This window comes from Nannospalax galili, unplaced genomic scaffold (genome assembly GCF_000622305.1).
Source record: "Nannospalax galili isolate Female #2095 unplaced genomic scaffold, S.galili_v1.0 scaffold308, whole genome shotgun sequence".
Lineage (NCBI taxonomy): Eukaryota > Metazoa > Chordata > Mammalia > Rodentia > Spalacidae > Nannospalax > Nannospalax galili.
In genome coordinates this window covers 2,424,949-2,443,280 of record NW_008359214.1, presented here as the reverse complement: position 1 = coordinate 2,443,280, position 18,332 = coordinate 2,424,949, and the positions used below count along the sequence as shown (strand labels likewise).

General features: G+C 35.8%; 1 pseudogene; it reads right to left on the bottom strand.

Moving 5' to 3' along the window:
• Positions 1–546: 546 nt before the first annotated feature.
• Positions 547–18,332, bottom strand: part of LOC103725617 — a 33,053-nt pseudogene continuing 15,267 nt past the window's right edge.

The window sequence follows — 18,332 nt, the reverse complement described above, 5'->3', positions numbered from 1 at the left end:
ATATTTTATATTTTAATGTATTTGGTTATAAAAAATCTCAAAAGTGTTATATCAAAGACATGCTTTTTTAGGAGATATATAGATAGATGTTGATAGATATGTAAATAGAGAAAAGCTGATCTATTCAGCATACAATTATATAATCCTCAAATGATTTATAACCTGATACATTGGAATCTTCTTCAATTAATTTTTAATGATTATTTTTCTTGAAAAACTTCTGCTGGGTAAAAGCAAATTGGCTCTGTGTTTATAAAAAAGTGTTCAGATATTTAGTTCCTCTGTGTTATTTGAGAAAGTTTTTCAAACAGAAATTTTAAAATGGCTTAATTCAATTGAACCTAAATTTTATATAGCTATTACCCACTTAAGTACAACTGGGTCAATAAAGTTAACTGGACATTAAGTGAAGACTTTGCTTTCACGTTAAAATTTCACTTACTTTCCTGAAAATATTTTGGGAAAGATTATTAATGATGTTAATAGTGCATTAAAATTTTTTACCTACCTTTTTTTTTTCAATGGTAAGTAAAGCACTTAGGAATTTTAAGTTCTACTTTTCCTCTTTTCTTCAAATAGATTTTTCAACATATAGCCCTGAATGGCTGACACCAACACCATGACTAGGAAATTAAACACAGACTAGAAGTTAACTCTATAAAAGTTGCTTTCTTGTATGTTTCTATGACTGGCTTCAAATGCTCTAAGCAGAGTTTGTATATGATCACTTTTGCTTAGGGTGGACGTCATGCTATTGATGGATTCCAGGATGTCTTCCTGTTGCACTCCAACCTACCTATGATAGTAATATATTTCTTCCTGTCCTTATTCTTGAGTCTGTTTTCCCATGTTATCCAGGATCAGTTCAATCTCTGAAATGTTGCTGAATGTGTTATCAAAGTAGGTGATGACATGTAGTCATCAACTTCAGTCTCTACAGTGTGCATACCATCTGATTTTTTTTGTTCAAAAACTAAAGTTTTGCCACCTGGAGAAGCAAGATGGAAACCAAGATCTAATCCTGCCTCATCTAGGACGTGGTACTCAATCTCCAATGAGGACTTCAGGGGCTTGGGCTGCTAGAAGCCCTCCTGGCCAGCAGCATGAAGGTGAAATCAAAGGCGTTGTGAAGTCGGGCCTCCCCCCACAGCAGGGCTGGGTGCAGTGATCAGGAAGAGCAATGGGAAGGGCCGTGGGATATTGTAGGCCCTCTCTGCCAGGGCGATCTTGGGGTGAAAATGTTGACCATGGTACAAGTTGCTGGTGCCTTTGCTCTGCGTTTTTTCTCTTGACTCCCAGTAGCAGAGAAATAGTGAGAATGAGGGAAATTTGCATGTGGGGGCACATGCTTCTGTTTACTCAAATTCGATTAATGGATATTTCCTATTTTCCAAGTCATCACAGATAATGTATTCATTTATGTATTCTTATGGGTATTTTACATGTCCATATTCATATATTCAAAATGGCATTCTAACAATGTTTTCAGACCATTTGGGTGTGTGCTTGAATTTTGTATTTCTACACTGCTTTCCAAGGGCACTGATCAGTTTCTCCTCCCACACACGATGTGGGAAATGGCTGTTCTCTTTGCACTCATCTATATGAAGTTATATGGTATTTTTATCTATGCTAAAATGAAAAGTGAAAAATGATGTCTCATTACAACAATCCCATAGCTAACATAGTACTAAATGTAAAAAAAAAAAAAAAATTTCAAATCATTCCCATTAAAATGAGACACAAGGCAAGGAGGTCCGCTCTATCCATTCTTGTTCATACAGTGCTTAAATTCTTAGCTTATTCTTATTCTTAGAGCAATCAGACAAATGAAAGAGATAAAGGGGATACAAAATGGAAAGGATGAAGTCAAAGTATCTCTATTTGCAGATGATAGGATTCTTTAAGTAAAAGATCCTAAAGACCTTACCAGAAAACTCCTAGAGCTGATGCTTTTAGTAAAGTAGCAGGATTTATAATTAACACCTCAAAATAAGTAGACTTCCTCCATATTAATAACAAATACACTGAGAAAGAAATCAGGCTAATGAACCCATGCACAATAGCCTGAACAAACATAAAATAGCCTGTAATAAATCTAACCTGGGAAATAAGGGACTTGGATAATAATAAATATAAAAAAATGTTAAGACATTGGAGGCACAGAAATTGTAGAAGATACCTGAAGATGGGAATGCCTTCCATGCTCACTGATCAGTAGGACCAATATTATGAAAATAGCCATCCTACCAAAAACAATCTACAAATTCAATGCAGTATCTATTAAACAATTCTTCACAGAAATTGAAAAGCTAATCTCAATTTTCATAAATAAACACTGACAAAAAACAGGATAGCCAAAATATCCTGAACATTTTAAGAACTCCTAGAGGCACTAGGATCCCTGATCTCGAATTGTACTACAGAGCTTCAGTAATAAAAACAACATGTCACTAAAATACAAACAGATGTATTAACCAGTGAAATAGAACTGATGACCTAGGTTTAAATCCATGTACTTAAAGTTAGCTTATTTTTGACAAAGGACTCACAAAAATACACTGTAGTAAAAGGCAGCATTTTTAACAAATGATGCTGGTCAAACTAGACAGCTGCATGTAGAAGAACGAAACAAGATCCCTGTCTCTCACCATACACAAAAGTCAACTCCAAATGGATCAGTGACCTCAACATAAGACCTGGATATCCTAAATCTCATAGAGAACCAAACAGGATAAGACTTTCTGAACAGGACCCCTATAGTGTCATAATTAAGTCTGAGAACTGACAAATCAAACCTCATGAAACTTAAAAGTTTCTGTACAATAAAGGACACCATCATTTGAGAGGCAGTCTGCAGAATGGGAAAAAATTGTACAAGGTATACCTCTGACAGAGGATTAGTATCTAGAATACACACACACACACACACACACACACACACACACACACACATATGGACTCCAAAAACAAAATATGAAAAAAACAAACAAACAACACTATTAAAAATTGGGGCAAGGAAATGAATGGGGAACTCTCTAAATATGAAATACAAATGACTGAGGAATACTTTTTAAAGTGTTCAACACCTTTAGACATCAGAGAAATGCAAATTAAACTACTTTGAGAATTCACCTTACAAAAAACAGAATGGCTAAGATCCAAAAAGCAGAAACAAATGCTGGCAAGAATGTGAAGAAAGAGGACCTTGTACTCAATGCTACTGGGAGTGCCAACTGGTACAGCCACTATGGGAATCAGTGTGGAGAGTCCTCAAAAATCTCAAAATTGACCTACCATATGATCCAGCTATATCACTCTTTGTCATATACCCTAAAATCTCTCCATGATACTACAGACATACCTGTTCATCCGTGTGCATTCTTGTTCTTTTTATAATAACCAGGAATTGGAAACAATCTAGATGTCCATCAACTGATGAATGGATAATAAGGTGTGATACACATACACAATGAAATATTATTTAGCTCTTTAAAATTAAGTTATGAAATTCAACAGCTACATGGATGGAACTGGTATTTATCATCATGAGTATGGTAACCTAGACCCAGAAAGACAAATGTTGCATGTTCTCTCTCGTAGTTGGATGCTAGTTTTTTGTTTGTTTGTTTGTTTGTTTGTTTGTTTGGAGCTGAGGACTAAACCCAGGGCCTTGTGCTTGCTAAGCAAGCACTCTACCACTAAGCTAAATCCCCAACCCCCTGGATGCTAGTTTTATATCTTAGATATGCATGCTTCAATTGGAAGATCCAGAGAAGTCAGGAAACTAATAAATGGCCATGGGCTTCATGATAGGGAATGCAGCAATATAAAAGAGAAAAGGGTATATTAAATTAGGAAGAGTTACATGGGGTAGGGAAATGGGAGGGCACGGAAGAGGAGGGAGTTTGGAGAGACATAACAAACACTAAAGAGCTTTAGAAAAAAATATGGACACCACTACAGAAACCTCTTAATGTATATACATATACATATACATTTTTAAAAGAGTAAAAGGAGTTGTCTTACAGCAGGGGGACATTGCTCTTACGAGATATCATAGGCTAGTAAAGTAAAAGCCCAGTGCCAGGAATGGACTCCCTTTTTGGAAGCTCTTGACCAGGGGTTCAATCCTTAAAGAATACTGATCATTGCTTCTGCTCTTTTTACCCACCAGAACTTAGCAGTAAGACCATATTGCAGAAGACACTATATAAATGACAATAGATCAAATAGAAATGAAGCTGGTATTGTTTGCAAAGTCTCATCTCTACAGGCTAACTTTCATAGTGATGGAAGTTGCTATGCATGTTGACAGAAGAGAATAACGATCATCACCTTACCCTTACCCAGCTGTGACTCCTGTGACTCACTACAACTGACCTGGCAAGATATGTGCATTGGTGCATAGTGGCATGAATACTATGGGATAAACTAACCACTTTCTAATTGGATTTAAAGTCAACTTCAGAAGATGGAGTCCATACTTCATGTTGTTATCAAGTCTAGGAACCTGAGGCTAGACTGGCCATTGGCCAGAAGGTAGAGATAATGCTAGTTTTCTGTTAAATAACTATAAACAATGACATATTGTTAAACCCAAAGATTAATGGATCTCTCAACTCTCACCAGGAAGTTTTCTTATGTAGCAGTTGGTAATTAACACAGTTACTAGAACTGGCCAGTGGGCAGAGAATAAGAGAATGCAGAGTGCATAATCCCTGAATTGGACATCTGTATCAAATTCCTGCCTCCCAAGGCTCAAGGATCACTGCAAAACAGGCCACAGAAAGATTGTAAGAGCCTGAGGTGGTGAATGACCACGAAGAAACAGAGTTTTCCAGACAGCTGGGAAGTGACTCATATGAACTCACAGCAATGGTGACAGCATGCATAAGTCTCATGAAGGTTAAGCCAGATAACCCCAACATTGACACAGGGCAGTGGGTAAGAAACCCTAACCCTTGCTGAGGAACTACTGGCAGCCAGTGGCTGCTGGAAATGGGAAATTTGTCTCATTTAAGGGTGAGACTCATGGTAGATTGACCAGGCTCCAGTGGAAGAACCCACACTGAAAAGCATTTGGGGACACATATTTGACTCTATAGGCAAATTACATACATATATATACACACATATATACTTATATTTATAATGTGTGTATATGTGTGTGTGTACATACAGTCTAAATACAATCAAAATATATTGTATGGAATTCACAAAAATTCAATAAAATATATAACATAAATACAGAAATGAAAATGATAAAAATTATCAAAATATAATCCTATGTATGCTAAGGAAATACATAGGTTTTATAATTTGCATGGTCTCTCATAATATTCTTGCAACTTTTATCTAATTATCCATTGCTAATTCTTTGCTGTTATAATCATCTATGTTTTGGCAACAGGTCTGGATAGATGAGCACTGGCTGCTCTTGTAGAGGACTCAGGTTTGATTCCCACCACACACACACACACACACACACACACACACATATATATATACATATATATATATACATATATATATGTATGTATATATATGTGGCTAATAGCTGTCTGTAACTCCAGTACTAGGGGATCTGATGCCATTCTTCTGGCCTTCACAGTCATTCTATCCAAAATAAAAAAAATAAAGATAAAAGCCATCGATATATATATATATATATATATATATAAATTTTAAAAAATTGTAACAATAATGAATGATTTTTTTACATTTCTAATGAAAACATAGATAAGAACATATAAACATAAAATTGGGTTGTCCCTACACTATCAAAGTGGATAAAATACATAATTTGGATTGAAAAGTGAAGATCTAATCGGTAAAATGTTCACCATTGCAGAAGTTGGTTTGTTCTCTCAACCATGTATTTCCCAGGGATCAATTTCAAGTCATCAGACTTGGCAGCAATCATCTTTACCCACCCCCTATAGTTCTTTTATTTTAACTGGTCTGTTGAATTTAACCCAATAAATTGTTCTCCATAATTCAAATCACTTTCAAATATTAACTTTATAGAATTGCTGATACTGTTTAGCTTAGTTTCATTTTATTTGACAAGCACATCACCATCAAATGCCTACTTAACCTTTCTCTTACCATCCAGATTTCTTCCTGATTGTAAAGATTAGAGGCAGAGACAGAACATATCAGCCTCTATTCACAGAAACATTTGTGAAAAATGGTCTTCTCCTGTTTTCTAATACCTGAGACGACATCTCACTAAATGCTAACTCTGATTCCTTGTGGGTTTCTTTCACTATCATTAACTGAACAGAAAATACCCTGGCTAGAAATATCTGATTTTGTAATATGGAGCCATAAATGACTTTCCAGTACTGACAACTCATTAAATGAAGTGATATGACAGATCTCACAAACTCATGTTGGAAATTATAGAGTTGTAGGCTTGACATTAGAGCCCCTGCTTCATTTCTCATGGCTCTAAATGATTTGCCTCTTTTTGTGGTCTGCTTGACACTGCCACGTCTGTTGCCTGTAATTTACTTTGAAATTTTTAGCACGGGCAATTTTATATTTATGTCTGTGGGTATGAACTTTAACCTATATGCTGTAGCATAAATCGGCTTATTTTAAGGTACTCTGACCTGGACTCAGCACTCTTAATATGGTTAGCTAATGTGTGAAAAACATTAACCGTGCAGCCATGCTCTAGAATAGCCACTACAGTTGCTTCAACAAAATGACTACAGCTCCTTTGAGAGTGTGTGAGCTCAAAGCATAGTAGAAGGAATTTATCAATAACAAGTAAGTAGTATTCACATTCATACATTGGCTGCACATATTGTTCACAAAGGATCATTGGTGTATAAGGTTCTGAGGACAAAGAAGTCTCATTCTCTTGACTGCCACTGATATTCTCTTGCATTGTTGTTTAGACTTTAGATGAAATTTTATTAGCACAAAAATAAAAGGATCAAGAGGAAACTTTGAATGGGATTTAATTTGACTGTTACCATTTACTATAATGAAATTACCAAGAGTTTATTAATTTTGTTTCAAAAATAATTATGTTATCCACACTAAATATGTGAATTTATTTATATAAAAAGAAGTTGTTAAAATGCTGGCTGTTCTTGCAGAAGACCCGAGTTTGAATCAAAGCACCCACGTGCAGCTAACAACTGTCCATAACTCCAGTTCCAGGGGATCCTACAGCCTCTTCTGTCCTCTGCAGGCATCACATGACATGGGTGTACTTACCTACATGCAGGAAATACATACATACACATAAAATAAAAATAAATTCTAAGAAATTCTTTTTAAAGAGAGACAGTAATACATGCCTGTTATGTGCCTGTGAGCCATAGGTGTTTTTGTAGGCACTAGCTAATTCCACAGAATTCTTTTTAGCAGTAAAGTTGTTTTGCATTGTTACACGTCTTACCAACTTATAACCCTACAGTTAGAGATTGAAAGCTATGGGGAAAGGAAAAACCTAAAATCAAACTGCTTAACTTCACTCTATCATAATCTGATATTATCAAATTTTAGTTTTTCTTTATTTTTGTGTTATTTACTATTAGGTCTTACTATAAATTCTTACTATAATGTGTTCACAAACATGTCTAATACAATATGTTTACTATTCTTTGTAGAAATTGATTAATCTTTAAAATTTTCATTCTTATTCTTTCATACTTCATAATATGTTATCAGGTCCATAGCAAATCATACATCCCATAGAGAAATTTTAACTATTTAGCAACAATTTTCCTGCAGTGGAGAGTCCAAAAATGTTGAAATATCTAGATTTCTAATGTTTACCTATTTGACATTTTAGATATTGTGAGTTAAATACACAAAGTAGTTGTCGCCTCTTTTTTATCTCTTGAAAATTGTTTTTTCTTTAGCTCTGGTACAAGAGAAAATGGTTTCTCTTCCTCATCTAGAATTCTTGATCAACTCTAACTTCACTAACTTCCCTTACATAGAGAGGGGAAGATCAGTATAAAGAGCCGGGGAAAGTGATGTTTTCACAGAGAGAACAAAATCTGGGCCACTCACAAAAAGGCTTGGAATGAATTATTATTTCACATGAAAAATTATTCATGCAATTACCTTTTGTTCAAAACGTAACTAACATAAAACAAAGCTGATTAGTTTCTTCTCCAAAAATATACTTCTATAACCAATACACTGTAAACATGACTTAAAACTGATATTATTCAACATTTTCCAGGAGTATAATTATACATATATAAAATATTTTCTTCACTCTTGGTTCATTTACAATATTTGAGCAATGTAGTGAACTTCATTAATGCCAATTGGCGATGTTGCTCTAAAGAGTGTAACCAGAAAGAGTATGACTTGTAGCAGATAAAAAATAAGAACTTTATAAAAGCCTTTCTGGTCATTGAAGGCTATTATTAGGAATAAGATAAAATATAAATATAACTAATACTGTTCTTGTAATAAATGTTTGCATATATAACTTACCTTACTTTACTCGGGTTTTAAAATATATACATTTTATTGTCCAAATTTCTTATAAGTTAATGCAAATTCTGAGAGAAAATTATAATTTATTAATAGCTATAAGTAGGACAACAAATTAATTTACTGAATAAGCAGGTAAGATTTCCAAACATACTATATTCACAATATAAAAAATTTTGATAATAAAGCTGTCAAAATTAGTTTCTTTAAACCTTGAAAAGCCAGTTATCTAGGGGAAACAATTACCCCAAAGTGAATAAATTGTGACAATGGGAAAGATCAGAGACAATTTAAGAAATAACAAAAGCACAAAGCTAAAATCTGAACCATGTCTGATAGGAATGGTTGATTTAGGGTAAATTTATGTCAGATTTCAAATATAAAATAACTTTCACTTCTTAAAAGAAATGGAGAGTGTTTTTTCTCACTGTAAATCTGGGATTCTATTTCAAGTGTTTTTCATTACGGAAATAAATTTCTCTGAAATTTGGGAATGTTCAGCCTCAGTGTCACAAGAATTTGGTGATAAGATTTTAAAAGAATGTTTCATATTTGAATTTTTATATAGAAAAGAGACATAATAAATAGGTAGCACTACAACTCCATTGGCTCCCAAAAATTGTACAGTTGGCTGTGATATATTGAAAATGTCAAATATTACTAATAAATAAAATTATAACTTACACCTTTTTCTAACATAAGGAATCTTTATAAATGTCCTTTGGCTTCCTTATTATTTAGTTTTGAAAGGCATATAAATCCATGCTTTGTTATCAAGGAATTTCCAAATAGATGCATATTCAAAAAAAAATATTTTTAATGGCTAGGAATAGAAAAAAATGGGTTAATATATTGAATATTTTCAATAAATGAAAGAAAACAGATTTCTCTCCCTGATTTATGAATATGAATTTAATAGAGCTTACTCTTAACTTGACTAAATTTAGATAGGCTTCTTGATTCTAGGGTCCTGACCTCCTTTTTCTTAGACAATTTACTTTATAAATTCGTGATTGTAAATTATTTTCTTGTCCCTTTGATACTCAAATATTTTCAAAGTGTGCTGCCAGTTTCAGTCTGGTAATGGCCTTTTCCAGGAACTTAGAGATTATCTTTGAAATGTGCATACCAAAGGGGAAAGCAGCCTAGGTCTCCCCACTGCATCTGAGAGATAGGACCCTAATGTTAGAGATCCCACAACTCACAGAGGGCATCTTGCTCAGAATTCAGAAAAGGTAATCTCTTGTCACGAAAAGATTTAACAAATTCTGTTGTGTAAAACCAATGAACAAACAGAGTCAAGTCCTCCCCTTTATCTCAGCATTCATACCGCTGCCTTTTGTTTCAGCATAGTTGACTTCAGACAGAATTTTAGCTTCTCTTTCCCAAGAAAATAGGTTTGAAATATTTCTTCCTTTCCTGCATAATTTTTTCCCCTGCAAGTTTTGTTTTGACAAGTACTACTTCTGTAAATAAACACAGATAATAACAAAAGCAAATAAAATGGCATAGGGAGTCAGAGAAAAGATTCATTCCTTGTTACAAGACTGGTAAAGGAATATCTGATAGAGGAATACCTGAGCAAAGGAAGGAAGGCATGGACATGAATTATGTTATACCTGCATGTATTAGACAAAAACAAAAAGAAAAACCTTGGAATGGCCTTCATGCTTGAACCTTTATTCTCCTAATATTCCCCCTATCCGCTTTCATTTTGCCTATATTTTACTACTTTGCCTCTCTTAATTCATCTACCCTATAGTCTATTTCTATTTCCCCAGCTACCATGTGTACTCCAGACTAAACAGAGGAAATATTGTGACAAATGACTTCATGATATTTTTAACGCAAATGCCTAACTTTATTCTCTCCAAGAAGTTAACTATGGAAAAAATTCTTATCATCTCATCACTTAAACCATAAATATTTCAAAATAGATCTCTTGAAGGTAATGATCCTTTTAAAAATAACACTTTCACAATATCACTCTCACCCAAAATGCTAAACCAGAATTCCTCTGTATTGTCTAATATCCAACCAATGTTCAATTTTCCCCAATTCTTTTCACAGTGCAGAATTTTTTATGCTTTGAAGAATTATTTTTTAATCATTATTTTTTAAATTATTAATAACTACATGATTAGAAGAAGTATTTCACTACAGCTTTAACATATTCAATAACACACTCGAGAGCAACAGTACTTCTCTTTCACAAGTGGCTGTAACTTTCTAGGTTCACAGTTGAATTAATACAGTTATATAATATTGAACTCAGTATAAGCTCTGTAAGACATAAAACTAAATGAGTTTTTAACCTTTAAAAAAGATCTCCATTTCATTTTAGAATATATTGTGTCTTGCAGAAAGACTCATTGGTTTTGCTACTAACACTGAGATGTTGGCGCATGCATCTCTAATCTGTACGTATCTGATTATTACCAGCCATAATCAGTTGCACTTGGATCCTTGGTGCCTATGTATGTCTATAAAGTCATCAGGTAGATTTCAATGATAATGTTTATCACCTCTACTAATTAGTATGACAAAAATTTCCAAGCTTCCTCCTCAAATATAACGCATTTTTATAAATTTCTTGATTTTTTTGGTGTGTGCGCGTGTGTGCCCAAACCATTTATTCAACTATACACCCACTTCCAAGATGGCACCCTCCCATAGCCTCCCTCACTCCACTAGAGCCCTTACACTCTGATATCCCTGCTACTGTCTGCTGTATTGTCGGCACCCATAAGCATTCCCGACTACTTGACCTTCTGGTGAACCTAGTCAGCTTATCTAGAGGTCTTTGTTTTAGGAAGGTCAGCTGTTCCTCATCTAGCAGCAATCAGCTGTCAATATTCCTTTAGATAAGACTGGGGTCTGCTGTTCATTTTCCCAGTTCTATGCTGGATTACTCTCTTGGAGTCCCTTTGGCCACCCTGGCCAACAACTCAAAAGAAGGTATCTCCTATCTGGCATTGCTGCTTGTTATGTAGCCTTTAGCTATGTATATGGACTCTTAAGAAATTATATTGGCCTCCTTAATCTTTGGTTATACTTTCCTTTTGGATATTTAAAGCCATACAGTTGGCCCAGATAAACTAATTTATTTTTACTCTTAAGGTCATTTAAGGATCTGTTTCTCAGGGGTCACAAGGGCTTGGGAAGAGACTCTGGCTCCTTTCTTTTGTCAGTTCCACATATGTGAAGATAAGTCAAAGGTCCTACTCGACCATGCTTGATTTTGCTTGGAAGCATGGAGGAAATGAATCCTTTGTGTTGACCCTCCTCTTTGTAGACTGGACACTGGTTCAAGTTCATCTGGTGGGGTCTCCTCAGCTTCCATGATCAAGAGGACAGGTGACCCACTACAATTACAGGACCTTTTGAGAGATGCTCATAGTCCCCTGGAACTAGTCGACCTAGGAGGGCGAGGAGCTAAAACTGTCCTTTATGTCCCTCTGACGAAATTACTATAGGCCTCAAAGTATGTCTATTAAACATCCAAGAAGGTTAGTTCCACCACACTGGTACTTTTAATTACTGTGTTTCATGTAGATAAATCTTGGGCAAAGACCAACTGTTCTCAGATAAACCTTACCTAGGCATATATTTCTTGATCTGTTATGTATAATTTGTCAGTAGATTGTAGGAATAATATGGTTCCCTCTGGTATTCATGACTAGCTAGGCATTGTTTATATCTTGTATCATCTCCCCCCTCTATCATGGTTTTCCCACTTAAGGTGCCCGCATTTCCCCCCTTTCTCCCTTAATAATACCTTTCTCGTATGGTCCTACCTCTCTTGAGCTCCTTCTTTCCCTTTATCCCTCAGTTCATTGTATACCCTTCCCTCGCCCTTCCCTTAAACTAACCCAATTTTTATCTGTATCTCCCATATTAAAGCCTGTTTCCTACTGTTCTTCTCTCTCAGGTTCTTTCTTTTCCTTTACCTCCCTGTTTCCTTTCCATTCTCCTGGTTCCTTTTGTTATGTCTGGATACACACTCACTTATCAGGTTTTGGTTCTAGGACCCACATATGAGGGAGAACATATGTCAATTTTTTTTTTCTGAGTCTGTGTTACTTCACTTAGTATAACAGTTTCTAGTTCCATCCGTTTACCTGAAAATTTTATGATTTCATCTTTCTTTTACTGCTGAGTAAAACTGCATCTTATAAACGAACCACATTTTCATTATCCACTCGTCAATTGAGGGACACTAAGGTTGCTTCCATCTCATAGCTATTGTGAAAAGAGCAGCAACAAACATGGATGTACAATTGTCTCTGCAATAGGATGAGTTCTTTGGGTATATGCAAGGAGTGGTATAACTGGGTCAAATGGTAGGTTCATTTGTAGTTTTTTAAGAGTTCTCCATACTGCTTCCATAGGGGTTGAACAAGTTTGCAACTCCACCAGAACTGGATGAGTGTTCCCCTTTCCTTACATCGTCTCCAACATTTGGTATCATTTGTTCTCTTGATCACAGCTGGTCTGACTGGGGTAATATGGAATCTTAAAGTGGTTTTAATTTGCATTTCCTTATTATTAGTGATGTTGAACATCTTTTTAAGATGTTTCATAGCCATCTTTACTTCTTTTAAGAATTCTCTGTTCAGCTCCTTAGCCCATTTTTTAATTGCGTTACTTCTTGTCTTGATTCTCTGTTTTTTGAGTTCATTATATATTCTGGTAATTAAACCTCTATCAGATGTGTCACTGGTGAAGATTTTCTCCCATTCTGTGGGTTTTCTGTTCACTTCCCTGGTTGCCTCCTTTGATATACAGAAGCTTTTTAGTTTACTGAAGTCCCATTTGTTAATTCTTGCCCTTGTTTCCTGAGCAATTGATGCCCACTTTAGAAAATCCTTTCCTAAACCTGTATCTTGTAGGTTTCTCCCAATGTTTTCTTCTAAAAGTTTCAGTTTCAGGCTTTATAGTGAGGTCTTTGATCCATTTAGAATTGACTTTTGTGCTGGGTGAAAGATAGATGTTTAGTTTCATTCTCCTACAGATAGAGATCCAGTTTTGCCAGCACCATTTCCTGGCCCCTTAGTCAAATATCAGGTGACTGAAATTGCATTTACTCATATTTGGATCTTCAATTTTGTTCCATAGATGGGGCTATTTTTGTGCCAGTACCATGTTGTTTTTATGAGTATAGCTCTGTAATACAGCTTAAAATATGGTATAATACCCCACCCCCGGCATTGCTCTTAGTGCTCAGGGTTGTTTTGGCTAACCAAGGTCTTTTGTGCTTCCATATGAATCTTTGAATGGCTTTATCCAATTCTGTGAAAAATGTCATGGGGATTTTGATTGGCAATACATTGAACCTATATATGACTCTTGGTAGGATGGTCATTTTCACAATATTAATTCTTCCAATCCATGAGCACAGGAGGTCCTTCCATCTTCTGATGAATTCCTTAATCTCTTTCTTTAAAGATTTAAAATTTTCATTGCAGAGCTCTTTAATGTCTTTGGTCAGGTTTATTCTGAGATTTTTTTTTTTTTTTGCAGCTATTGTAAAGGGGAGTGTTTCCATGTGTTCTTTCTCTGATTGCTTGTTATTGGTATATAGAAAGGCTATAGACTTTTGTAGGTTAATTTTGTAACCTGCCACTTTCCTGAATATGTTCATAATTTCTAGGAGTTTTCTGGTGAAGTTTTTGTTGTCTTAGATATAATATTTTATCATCTGCAAAAAGGGATAATTTGATCTCTTCCAATTATTACTCCTTTAATTTCCTGTTTTGTCATTTACTCTTACAAGAGTTTCAAGCACTATGTTAAAGAGAAGTGGAGATAATGGACAGTCTTGTCTGGTTCCTTATTTCAATGGGAAAGCTTCCAGTTTTTTGCCATTTAGAATGGTGCTGGCTGTGGGGTTGTTATATATGGTTTTAATTATGTTGAAGTATGTTCCCTCCATCCCAATTCTCTCTTGGACTTTGAAAATAGATGCATATTGAATTTTGTCAAAGGCCTTCTCCACATCTATTGAGATGAAAATATGGTTCTTGTCTTTGAGCCCATTTATATGATTTATGATTTTATTTACCTATGTATATTCAACCATCCCTGCATCTCTGGGATACAGCTGATTTGATCATAGTGGATGCTTTTTTGATGTGTGTCTGTATGCATTTGCAAGTATCTCATTGAGAATTTTTGCATCTATGTTCATTAAGGATATGGTTCTATAGTTTTCTTTTTTGGTTGTATCTTTACTTGTCTTTGGTATTATAGTGCTGCTGGCTTCATAGAAGGTATTTGGAAGTTCTCCCTCCATTTCTATCTTTTTGAATAAATTAAGTAGTATTGGATATAAATATTCTTTAAATGTCTGATAGAATTCTGCTGTAAATCCATCTGGTCCTGGGCTTTTTTTAGTCGGGAGGTTTTGTATTACTGTTTCAATTTCTTTTTGTGTTATGGGTCTGTTTAAGCTGTTAATCTCATCTTGGTTTAGTTTTGGTGGTTCCCATGCCTTTAGATATCCATCCATTTCTTTTAGGTTTTCAAATTTAGTAGCATTTTGGCTTTTAAAGTATTTCCTTGTAATGTTCTGTATCTTTCTGGCGTCTGTTTGATGTTTACCCTTTCATCTCTGATTTCGTTGATTTGGAGGTGCTCTTTCTTTCTTTTGGTTAATTAGGCTAGTGTTCTGTGAATCTTGTTTATCTTTTTCAAAGAACCAGCTCTTGGATTTATGTTCCTTTTGGTCTTTTTGAGACAGCATCTCCCTATAGCCACAACTCACCTGCAACTCTCTATGTAGACCAGGTTGGCCTTGATCTCACAGAGATCCACCTGCCTCTGCTTCCTGGGGGCCGGGATTAAAGGTGTGTACCACCATGCCTGGCTCATTAATTCTTTGTATTGTTTTCTTTGTCTCTATTTCATTAATTTCTGATTTTTGTTATTTCTTCTCAGTTGCTGGGTTTGCGTTTGATATATTCTTGTGACCCATTCATCATTCAGGAGTGTGTTGTTTAATCTCCATTTGTTCATGTGGTGATTAGGGCTTCTTCAGGTGTTGATTTTAAGCTTTATTGCATTGTGGTCTGAGAGAATGCATGGAATTATTTCAAAATTTTTGTATTTGTTGAGGTTTGTTTTATGTCCCAGTATATGATTGATTTTGGAGAAGGTTCCATGGGGTGTTGAATAGAAAGTATGTCAATTGGTGCTTGGGTAGAATGCTTGGTAGGTGTCTGTTAGGTCCATTTGATGTATGGTATTGTTTAATTCAGATGTCTTTCTGTTAACTCTCTGCCCTGTTGACATATCTAATGGAGACAGTGGGGTATTGAAGTCTACCACTATTAATGAGTTGGGATTAATCTGAGTCTTAAAGTACTGTAGTATTGTTTTTATGAAGTTGGGTGCACCAGCATTTGATGAATATGTGTTCATGATTGTAATGTATTCTTGATTTATTGTTCCTTTGATCAGAATGAAGTGGTTCTCTTTATCTCTTCTGATTAGTTTTAGTTTAAAGTCTATTTTGTCATGTATTAACATTGCTCTGCCTGCTTTTTTCTTAGTACCATTTGCCTGGTATATTTTTTTCCCATCGTTTCACTTTAAGATAATATCCTTGAAAGTGAGATGATTTTCTTGCAGACAACAAAAAATGGGTTTTGTTTCCTACCCCATTCATCTAGTCTGTGTCTTTTGACTGGGGAATTCAGTTTGTTAATATTTAAAGTTATTAATGAAAGATGAGTATTGAATCCTGTCATTTTTACTTGTTTAAATTCATGATATAGCTGTATTTTTCCACAGTTATACTTTCATTGAATTTCTTTCTGTAATCCCTTGGGTATAGCCATTCCTTTCTTCACCTCTTTTTATTGCTTCCAGAACTCTCTGATGGGCTGGTTTTGTGGACATGAATTCCTTCAGCCTATTTATGTCATGGAAAATTTTTCTTTCCCCTTCGACTATAATAGACATCTTGGCTGGGTATAGTAGTCTGGGTTGGCATCTGTGGTCATTTAAAACTGGGAATACTTTGGTCCAGGCTCTTCTGGCTTTCATAGCTTGCAATGAAAAGTCAGATGTAGTCCTAATGGTTTTCCTTTATGTGTGACTTCTTCTCTTTTGCAGCTTTCAGTATTGTCTCTTTGTTTTGTGCATTTAGTGTTATTATTATGATGTGTTATGGAAAGTTTCTTTTCTGGTCCTGTCTGTTTGGTGTTCTATATGCTTCTTGTATTTGTATGGGCATGTCTTTTTTTAACTTTGGGAAATTTTCATCCACAATTCTGTTGAAGATCTGGTCCATGCCATTGTCTTGGGATTCTTCTCCTTCTTGTATGCCTATGATTCGTAAGTTTGGTCTTTTTATGGTGTCACACAATTCCTGCATATTCCATTCTTGTGATTTCTTAAATTTTTCATAATCTTTGCTTGAGTGTTCTAGTTCGTTCACTTTATCTTCCAGTCTTGAAACTCTATTTTTCATTTCATTCATCCTATTGGTGGGGCTTTCTCCTCTCATTTCTATTTGGCTTACTGAGTGTTTCACTTCCTTCTTCATTTCAGCCCAAGTATCTGTCAATATTTCTCTTTTCTGAATTCATTCAGAAGTTATCCCTATCTTCCTTCAGTTCTTTGATTTCATGGTTTGTGTGTTCTTTAAATTCATTGAATTCTTTTATCATGTTTATAATTGTTCTTTTGAGTTCCATGTCCTGCCTTATCTCCAGGGGTTCTCATTATACTCCTCTAGAGGAATATTGGCATTTGGTAGGGATATGTTATTTTGGTTTTCCATGTTATATTTTTTTCTCTGTGTTTTTGACATGTGAATTTCTTTTGTAGTTTCTGATTCTTGTGTGAGACTAAAGCCTTCAAGTTTAGGTCTTCTTCTTTTTGTGAACTTTATGTGTGTTTGTGGTTTACTTTTGGGGCATGAAAAGCTGGTTCCTCTAAGCTTCTGGTTCTCTCTTTTGATTTTATACTGGAGTGGCCAGATTGCTTTTGTCTTCAGGAGTTCCCTCAGAGGCCCAAGTCATATGAAGATCAGATGCTCTCAGGCTTCCTCCTAAGGTCTGGATCCCTCTAGGAAAGATTTTGGACTCAGGAATTTGGGGTTTGGACCAGCCTGTGCCAGGCCCAGGAAAATTCTGGTCTAGGGCAGCTGGTGGCCATGCCACCCAGAGATGTAAAGGAAGATGGGGACAGGAGGCAGCCCCAAGGACTCCTAGGGACTGCACTGAGGAGCTGTGTTGGTCTGCATGCAAAGGATCAAGAAGAGGAAAGGTCATCCCTGGCATCCAGGAAAGAGGCCTGTGGGTCATGCAGGCCCAGGGAAGTAGAGGGAGGTGAGGGCAGGGCCAGGCCAAGAGTGCTCCTGTGGATCCCAAGAAGGAAGTGATTTGGTCTGGTTGCTAAGGATCAGGAAACTGTGGTGGTTCCCCCAGTGCCTGGGGTGCCAAGACAAGGAATGGGACAGGACCCAGGCCAGGAGGAGAGATTGTTGGGGAGGTGGGAAGGTGAATGAACCTGGGGGAGTCAAGGGACAGAGAGCATGATTGACTTACTCCTGAGAGAGAGGCCTGTGGGTAGGAGAGAGGCCTGTGGGTCATGCAGGCCCAGGGAAGCAGACAGAGGTGAGCCCCAATTTATTTTTTAAATTATTTGTAAATCAAGTTCTAAAAAATCCTCATGCTATGAAATAGATTAACATAATATTTTAATGTATTTTAGTCTATAGGGTTTTTTATTTAACAATTTGAGTTCTGTTTTATTTAAGTTCATCGCTTTAACATGCTGCCTATTCTGTTTCACCCACTGTAAACATAATGCAGTATATTTCTTAGTAATGGAAGTAACTGGCTAAT